At 45.6% G+C, this 9,140-nt stretch overlaps 1 non-coding gene and 1 pseudogene across 1 annotated transcript; one reads left to right on the forward strand and one right to left on the reverse strand.

Annotated features, from left to right (window-relative positions):
• Positions 1 to 230: 230 nt before the first annotated feature.
• On the reverse strand, positions 231 to 930 carry LOC114611715 (annotated as a pseudogene).
• Positions 931 to 8,551: 7,621 nt separating this feature from the next.
• On the forward strand, positions 8,552 to 8,655 carry LOC114612307. Its single transcript, XR_003709980.1, has one exon. It is a non-coding gene; the product is annotated as a U6 spliceosomal RNA (small nuclear RNA).
• The last annotated feature ends 485 nt before the right edge of the window (positions 8,656 to 9,140 follow it).

Below are 9,140 nucleotides of genomic sequence, written 5' to 3' on the forward strand. Positions count from 1 at the left end.
TGACCACTTGGCCTCACCACTATGGGCTTGTGGTAAGTCAGAGCATGGTGTAGAAGAAGGTACAATAGAGAACATTGTGGAAGAAGGATTCTCGCCTCCTGGTAGCCAGGAAACAGAGAAAAAATGGGGGAGGGGGCATAGACACGATGTCTTTCAATGGCATCCACCCCAATGACCTACTTCCTTTAATTTAACACCTTCTTTTTTTTTTTTTTTTTTTTTTTTTTGCTTTATGGAAAATTTATTGCACCTCTCTAACCATAGATTACTTTTTCTTCTCAACATCCTGCTCCGCAGCCTCCTTCGCCCTCTTTGCCCGGATGCCAAAGAGCCGGGCGTTGGCACGGGCCATGCGGAGACTGGCAAACGCCTTGAAGTTCTTCTCTTCTTCCGTGATGACTCTGGCCTTTTCCTTTTTGAACACATTGCGGATGGGCATCACGGGTCCTGTCAGCTGGGTGGCCAGTTTAAGTTCTTCAGCGGAACTGTCTCCCTTCTTCGGAGCCGAAGGCTTCCTGGGGAAAAGTATGAGCTTGGAGCGGTACTCCTTGAGGCGCTGCACGTTGGCCTGCAGTGACTCCGTGGATTTGTTTCGCCTCCTTGGGTCCACAGAGATGCCGATGGTGCGAGCCATTTTCTTGTGGATACCAGCCACCCGGAGTTCCTCCAGGCTGAAGCCCCTGCCAGCCCGGACCTTGGTGTGGTATCGAACCGTAGGGCACCTCACGATCGGCCTGATGGGACCGGACGCGGGACAAGGGGCAATGCGGCGCGCTTTCGCCTGCCGGGCCTTGCGTCTGCGGATCTTGCAAGCCGGCTGGTTGAACCACGTGTCCACTCGCTGCTGCCAGTCCTTGTGGAAGTGGGGCTTCAGGATCATGCCATTCCGGCTGGGCGCCATGGCTGCCTCCCAGACAGGAGAATGGCCGAGCGGAAAGGTAACACAGTCTCTTAATGATGCCGCCAGAGTATGGATCTATCAAAAGATTAATCCATTTATTTAGTATTAGCCATTGTGGTCCAGTCACCTCATTGCTTAGATCTACCATCGGAGATCAGATGATGAGGCAATTATCAGGAATGAAAAGATTGAGCACCTTTTTGTGTGTGTGTATGAGCAGATTACAGATCCTACTTCAGACTGAACTTAACATGCAGCTAGAGATGAGAAAATATTTTCATACCACAATCTCAGGATTCTCTGGCTTTGTGACTCCTTCAGGAAGCTTTTACCCACATGAGGGAGGTAGAAGATGGGTTTCTCATTTCTTGTGCCAGTCTTCTCTCATGAACCTACCTGGCTGTGGCTTCACTCCATGCCTTTATTTCTACTGATGGTATCCCAGTGCCAGCTGCCACCCTGGACACATAGTTGTCCCTCTTATGTGTCGTAGAATAGGGAAGATGAACAGCATGAGTTTCTCCTAACTCTTTGGCAAACTTGTCTCTTCAGAAACCCTATAACGGGAGAGATCAGCACAGGTAGAATGTAATATGCAGTTGCTATGCTCAGGAGGTGGCATAGCCTGCCTTTCAGTCTTCGAGAGAAAGATGGTCCTTTGTTGTAAGTAAATTGTCTCAAGTTGATCCTGGTGGTGATTATTAGGCAAAGTAATGATTGAGGGTTCCTATCAGGGGGTACCTGGAAGGTAAGCTCTCCCTCAACTGGGGAGAGGATGCATAAGGGAAAGAGGGTGGTGCTATGAAATCTAGCCTGGGCCCCATGGCATAGCAAGCTGGATGGAAACCCTGAGCATCTGTTCTGCTGAAGGTGACAGAGCTGTACTTTAAACCCCATCAGTCTCTCCAGCTGTGCCAACGCAGAATGAGAAGCATATCTCAGGAGTGCTCTGGGGAGACCACCCCTGAGTATCCTCCAGAGAAGTTGTATTGAGGACATTTCTACTAGCTCCTAAAGCAACCAGCACAAAGACTTCCCAAAGATTCAGGTGAGCCACCTACAGTGACTGATCCAGAGTCTTCTGCAGACTCCCCAAGTGTCCTTGGGTTCTGCATCTTCAGATTTGTGGGACTGCGTAAGGGTATCCTGGGTCATGGTTGAGCAGGTGCCTAGAACCCCGAGATTCTCTGTGGAATTCTGCGTGAGAACCGGCAGGAGTTCGGTCCCTCCCATCATCCAGGATCCTGAAAAGCAGTCACATAGACCTCCATAGAGTCACATAGGCCAGGCTATAGGCCTCAGGCCCTAGGGATTTACATACTAATGTAGGCCAGAGGTATTAGCACAATTATGTCACAGCGTAAAGGGGAGTTGAGGGGGTAGGGAAGGTAAGGGATCATTGAGTCAATCTTCTTCCCTAATGTGGGACCCGCCACAGTGGCAGAAGCCCCTCTGGGGCTTGCGCCGCTGTGGCGGCCTTGTTAAATTTTCCCCACATTTTGGCACATCCAACGTGGGACACAGATACCCACGGACTTCAAGGACTGGGCCACCCCAGTCTGCTACAGAACACAGCCGAACTTCCCGCCCTGCTTGTCCGGTGCTGTGAGGAATCGACTCAGTGAAGATTCCGCGCTTCTCCCATGCTGACTAAAGCTACAACTCCTTAATCGCTCACTTAGAGGACCTCTGCGTTCCAGCCATGAGGACCCACATCTCCAAACAAGCTGGCCAGGCCGCCGAGTCTGCTAAGCAAGTACAGTCTCTCCCACGGGTGCTGCTAGGGCCTCTTTCTTCTTCCCCTATCCCTCTCCTCTTCTCGGCTGTGGGCTGTCCGACGTGAGCCCACATGCCCCGTCTCAGCCCTCCGAGCCAAGGGCTTGAGACCTACTGGTCCCTGGCTGCCCCAGGGCACAGGGGATCCCCAACCCCTTTCATTTTCTCGGCAGTGGGTTGTCCTACGCGAGCCCACATGCCCCAAGAGCTCTGCACCCCCGTGGAACCTGAGTGAAAATTCCCCATGCTGGGCGGGGCCCCGCCGCGCTTGCCTGGTGTCGCAGGGAATAAACTAAGCCAAGATCCTGTGTGCTCCTGCCATGCTGGCCCACTGCAACATGACAGATGCATGGACACACAACACAACAGAGATTCACGCCTGCGCGTGCCCACACATGGGCCTACATCGTTTCCTACAGGTGGTAGAGGATCCGGACAAAGCCAGGTCCAAGAGTACCCCCGCTGGAGCCCGCCAAGACCCTCTCCATGGAACCATGAGTAACTCCAGCCTAGTCCCTAAGACTAGACGGCTCTCTCTCTATCCTTTCTCCCTCTTTCTCTCTCCACGTGTTTCAGGCCAACGTTTTCTAAATCTTAACTCCCACTAGCTCCTGCCTGACTGAAAAGACTAGATCTCTCTCTCCCTCTTCTCCATGTGTTTGCTACAAAATGGCAGAGACCCCTTAATCGCCATTCTTTACCCCTTCCCCCAAGAAATCTCCCGCACTCTGCCTGCCAAGAGGTTTGCCCCTCCCCCAGGGGTTAACTTTTCGCGCTAAAATTCCCCCACTCCTCGCCATTTGTGGCCGGCTGGTTATAGCCCAGCTGACTTGCCTGTAAAAACAGGGCTGGTTCTCTGTTTGCCCCTCCCCCACTAAGTCCCCTTCTAAGTCATTTGCAACCAGCTATACCCCAGCTGGCTTGCCTGATAGCAGAGGGTCTGAGACTCTATCTGCACCCCCCCTTCACCTTTGTTTAACTTATAATTTCTTTCTCAACCTCTAGATGTCTCTCTGCCGTAGCTCAGTCTCACACAGCCTTTCACTCCTTCTGACTCTGTTACCAAACTTCTATGTTTTTTGCTTTAAAATTTTCTTCAAAGTTAGCCTTTCTTTTCTCTAAGAAAAACAACAGGGGGAATTCCTTGGCCTCTCTGCTACATCCAGCCACCAGGTGGTAACCCAAACCATCACATGGCAGAACAGGCCTTTCCTCCGCTACTTCTAAATCCGCCGTTAATGCCTTTTCCCCTAACAGGAATGCCTAGAACAACAGTGTTTGTGGTTTTCAACCCAAAATTTTTTACTTTTGTTTAAATGTCTCATTTTCACTCACGATATATTCTCAACAATTTTTTTCAACTTTTAAAATTTCTTCAAGGTGTGAAAGTCATCTAAATTTACTTCCACGGGTTAAATCAAGAAGCTGATCAACATCTTTCAGCTATTAATTAACAACTAGTTTCCTTTTACAGACAAACTGTTGGTGCCTACATAATTAATATGATTTTCTTCCACAGTCAGCTAAAACAGACTCAAAGGTGACTTCTAAAACTGAAATTTCTTCAAACACCTTTGCTTTCTAGGATCTCAATGACACACCATGACGTACCTGATCCCAAGTAGCCTAATGCTTGCTACCCCTTTACAGACATCCCCCTGCTGGGGTGCCGCTTCTCTGTTGTGATTATTCTACAGGTGCTCCCACAAGTCCAGCAGAGACTTATAGAGCCTCCTGGAACCTGCCTAGGATGCTGTGCTGTCTTCTTACAGCCACACCGCCTGACTACAGATTCCAGAGACACATGCCAAGATCCAGAGATGCTGAGTCCTATGGACAGATTCAGACCTTCCAGCTACAAATGAACTCTTTTGCCAAAGTCAAATAGCTAAAGTTACATGTTAGTGAGGAAAACGTAATGTCTATCTAGATTAGTCAGATATTACTACCCTCAAACTGTACCACCTAAATTCAATTGATTCAATGATCCCTTACCTTCCCTACCGCCCCCCCCACTCCCCTTACCCTGTGACGTAATCATGCTAATACCTCTGGCCTACATTAGTATGTAAATCCCTAGGGCCTGAGGCCTATAGCCTGGCCTATGTGACTCTATGGAGATCTATGTGACTGCTTTTCAGGATCCTGGATGATGGGAGGGACCGAACTCCTGCCGGTTCTCACGCAGAATTCCACAGAGAATCTTGGGGTTCTAGGCACCTGCTCAACCATGACCCAGGATACCCTTACGCAGTCCCACACAGATTGTGTGCATTTTTTTGTATGCCTTTCAAGTGGCTCTGGGAAGTTCTGCCTTCTGCCCTGGGATATCTGTTCCCTCTCCCAGGAAGTGTTCTTTATTCTCTCAAAGCCTAAATTAGGCCATCTTGAAGGTGGGAATGCCCTGTGCAAGCCACATGCCTTTGTCCTCTAACCACAGAGCATGGAGGCAGGAGCTTTACTACTGGGATGAAGAGTTAAATTGTGAGTCACCATCCTCTGCACCTGTGCTGTTATGCCCGATCCTCCATCTCTATGCATTTCCCTGAGAAGACTGCTCAAGGAGAAATCCAAGCTTGGGTGGTAGGCTGGCGGTGTATCTCCTTGTTCCTGTTTTGATCCTTGTTCTTGTTTTTATTCCTGTTCCTGTTTGTGTTCCTGTTTTGTGGGGAGTATAAAAGGGAGCTATGCAGTTGAAAATAGAGCATTTGGTTCTTTACCAGATGACTCTTTGTCTTTCTTTCTCTCGCCCTCAGCCCTCCGCCGATCCAAGGAACTCAGTCAGCTATGCTGGCGTAGCTGACATTAAATGACGAGTTTTCCATATGAGATTCTGCACTTTTTCTCTCTATTCCTACCCAGATCCATCATCATGGTAACACAGTATGTGTTTCAGAGTAACCCTTTAACTTTTTTTATGTATATGGGTTCTTTGCCTGTATGTATTTCTATGCACCATGTACACACATGGTACTGGTACCAATGGAGGCCAGAAGAGGGAATCAGATCTTCTAGAACTGGAGAAACCAGTTCTTAATTGCTGAGCCATCCCCCTAGCCTTTAAAAGTAACTCCCCTTTCTTTGGAAACAACAAAAAGCGTCTATTCATATTGCTTTTTATAACACTGTATTATAATTACATATATCTTTTGCATACAGTTTTTACAAGCTTAATTAATAAATTAAACTTCAACATAGGTAAGCATGCATAATAAAAAAAATTAGTGCTTGTAGTATTCAGTACTGGCCACAGTCTCAGCCATCCACCAGAGGGTCTTTAAATATTTGCCTTACATATAAGAGGGAAATATTGTTTGTGATTAATAGGGAATTCACACCTCTCCTTTAGATGTAATATTGATTTTCACAATTGATTTCTTCCCCCTTCTTTCCAGCAGGCTTCCTGCATTCTTTAAAAGCTGCGGCAGCTCCTAAGTGCTGTCTTTGTTCTCACAAAATCCTTATTAATTATGCAGTTGACCTTCTCTTATGTTAGCTGTAATAATGACAGGCTGTCTGACATTCACATAGCAAAAGGGCATCATGTGTTTTCATTCTTGTTAAGATAGCTCAGTGTAGCTATCTGAAAGCTCTGTTCATTCAACATGGAAACACTATCCCTTTTTTCCCTTTTTTATTTAAATTTTTTCATACAATATATTTTGTTCATATTTCCCTTCCCTAACTGCTCCTAGATCCTCCCACCACGTAACTACCTTCCTCAAAAGCAAAGAAGGTAGAAGAGTAGGGAGGGGGAAGTCACAGATTCAGGATGGAACTGGAGTGTAGTACCTGAGGGCCAAATGTACCTTGGAGGACTCTGGAGATTTTGGGAAGTTTGTCTTTGACCAATGAGTTCAAGTCCATTAATAACAATGGGATTAACAATGATTGGACTTCTTTAGACCTACTCTGTAGTGGCGTGGCTAAGTTTCTTTGAGGATACCTTTTAAGGTCAGGAGTCATTTTATGTTCAGGTACATTGTTCACACATGCACAAACAGGATTACATATATGTAGACATACAATGTATATGCATCTATACTATGTGTATACATTGTACTAGTTAATTGTCAAAGCCCTATGATATGAAGTCTTACTTTCATAGACCACTGGGATTCATTGCATTGCATGGCTGGTATTTAAAGGAGTAAGAACTCATTTCTTCTCAAATGTTTAGACTTGCTCCAAACAATTGTTCTCCTTCCAGAACATTCATCCAAGTTCAGAATATACTAGACATGTCCTTCTAACAGTAAAGGATAAAGTCCCCAACCAAATACCCTTAAGCATCAGCATAAATGTACTAACTTATAGGAAAGGAGAGATGATTTTAGGTCAGCTGCGAGACTCAGGCTTTCTTATAATGTTCCAAAGAAGTATTCTCTAGCACCTGGGCACTGAATTCCTTTGTGCTAATTTTATCCTTGGACAGGTTGTCAGTGAGTCAGATACAAGAGATGAAGGAACAGATGTTTGGTTCTGTGACTTTCTTGGCATCCTCCACCCAGAGGAAGAAATCAGAGACTGCCAAGGTGCCCAGAAGCTGAGCTGTGCAGCCTACTTATTTTTTCTTAGAATTCCAAATAGCTATTGTGGAGGTTTGAATGAAAAATGTACCATGTAGGCTCATTTATTTGAATACCTATTTCCAGTTGATAGCCCTGTTTGGGGAGGTCATAGAACCTAAGGCCTTGCTGGAGGAGGTCCGCCACTCAGAGTGATGTCTAAGGGTTTCTAGTCTTCATCTACTTCCTTCTTTGACTTGGTTTCTTACGTTAGAGGAAATATGATCTTTCCATTTCCTGTTCCCACTGCTATGCCTTCACTGCCTACTCTTCTATCTCTCTGGAACCATAAGATAGAAAAAAATTAATAACCTCCTTACACTGATTCTGTCAGGGTATTTTATCATGGCAACACAAAAACAACTAATATAATTCTTCTGATGCTTCTTCATGAACAAATCTCTGTCTAGACCATCTTCCAATCTCTCTTCCCAGTTCTCTCTGTGTGCTTTTCTTATGGCAGATGGCATGAGAGTGACATAGTAATCAGGAATGCAGCCAATGAGGTTCTGACTTTGACAAAGTTTTAAAACGCTAGGTTATTGGCTTTAATACAGCAACACACAGGAAGTGCCTGCCTTCTTTCCCAGAAGTGGTTGGCATTCTCAATGCCTGTTTTATTCTGTTTATCTGGCACTCTTTCATCCATGTGCTAACTGACCCTCCTCATTCCTCTAACATGCCTTATCTCCAAACCTGCATACAAGCACACAGGGCAGAAATATGTGACTCTAGCAAGAATGAAGTGGGGCTTGAGAAAGTTCCAGTAGGCAGTGGACATGTGAGATGTGTGAGGATATGTTGAGAAAGATCTGTTAGAAGCAAGTGACAAATGGCCTTGTTCAAGAGCAAGCATGCACTTTCCACAAAGCACATTTTTCCTGTAGCATCCCAGAGTGAACCCACAGTCAGAGACAGTGGGCCAAAGGAGGGGGACTACGGGTAGAGGGTCCCTGAAAAGTAGATAGTTAGAGCAACACATGTTTCTCTGATGGACTTCAGCAATGGACTATTTAGAAATGGGACCATATTTATGATTGTTCTAGGCAAATTTTATGGGAATCAATTCTCAAATAAATTTCATTATTATAGCAATCGTCTCATATTTTATTTGCTTTTCAGGGCAACCCACTGTATTCATCTTCATGCTACAAGACTTTATTCATCTTCATGCTACTATAAAGGCGCCAAGCAAAATCTGGAAAGGCAAAGAAGAAACAGGGAGTCCGTTTTAGAGTGTTGCCTCCAACAACATCTCAAAGCTGGTGTCAAGCATGAAGAAAGAATGGTCACCAGAGGACTAAGGGTATAAGAAAGGCAACACATTTACTAAAATTGGAACTATACAGAGAAGATTAGCACAGCCCCTACACAAGGATGACACAAATTCATGAAGTGTTCCCTATTTTTAACCCGGACCCCTCAGAGCTCCCAAAGACTAAGCCACCAACCAAAGAGCATACTTGGGCTGGCCTGTGGCCTCCACTACATATGTAGCAGAAGACAGCCTGGTCTGGCCTCAGTGGGAAAAGATGCCCTTAATCTTGTAGAAACTTGATGCCCCAGGGAAGGGGGATGCTAGCACGATGAGGTGGGAGTGGGTGAGTGGGTGAGGGAGCACCCTTTCAGAAGCAAAAGGAAGGGAGGATGGGATGAAGAACTTATGGAGGGGGGGACTAGGAAGAGGGCAACATTTAGAATGTAAATAAATAAATTAATTAATTAAAAAGAAAGGCACATAGAGCAGAGGTGCAGCCAAGAGTTTTCTCTTTTTCAGATATTACCTTTCATCTATCTATCTATCTATCTATCTATCTATCTATCTATCTATCTATCTATCTATAATCTATGTTTTATCCTATATATCAATATTTATCATATTGTATATAATAAAT

Source organism: Grammomys surdaster, unplaced genomic scaffold (genome assembly GCF_004785775.1).
Source record: "Grammomys surdaster isolate TR1022 unplaced genomic scaffold, NIH_TR_1.0 129, whole genome shotgun sequence".
Taxonomy (NCBI): Eukaryota; Metazoa; Chordata; class Mammalia; order Rodentia; family Muridae; genus Grammomys; species Grammomys surdaster.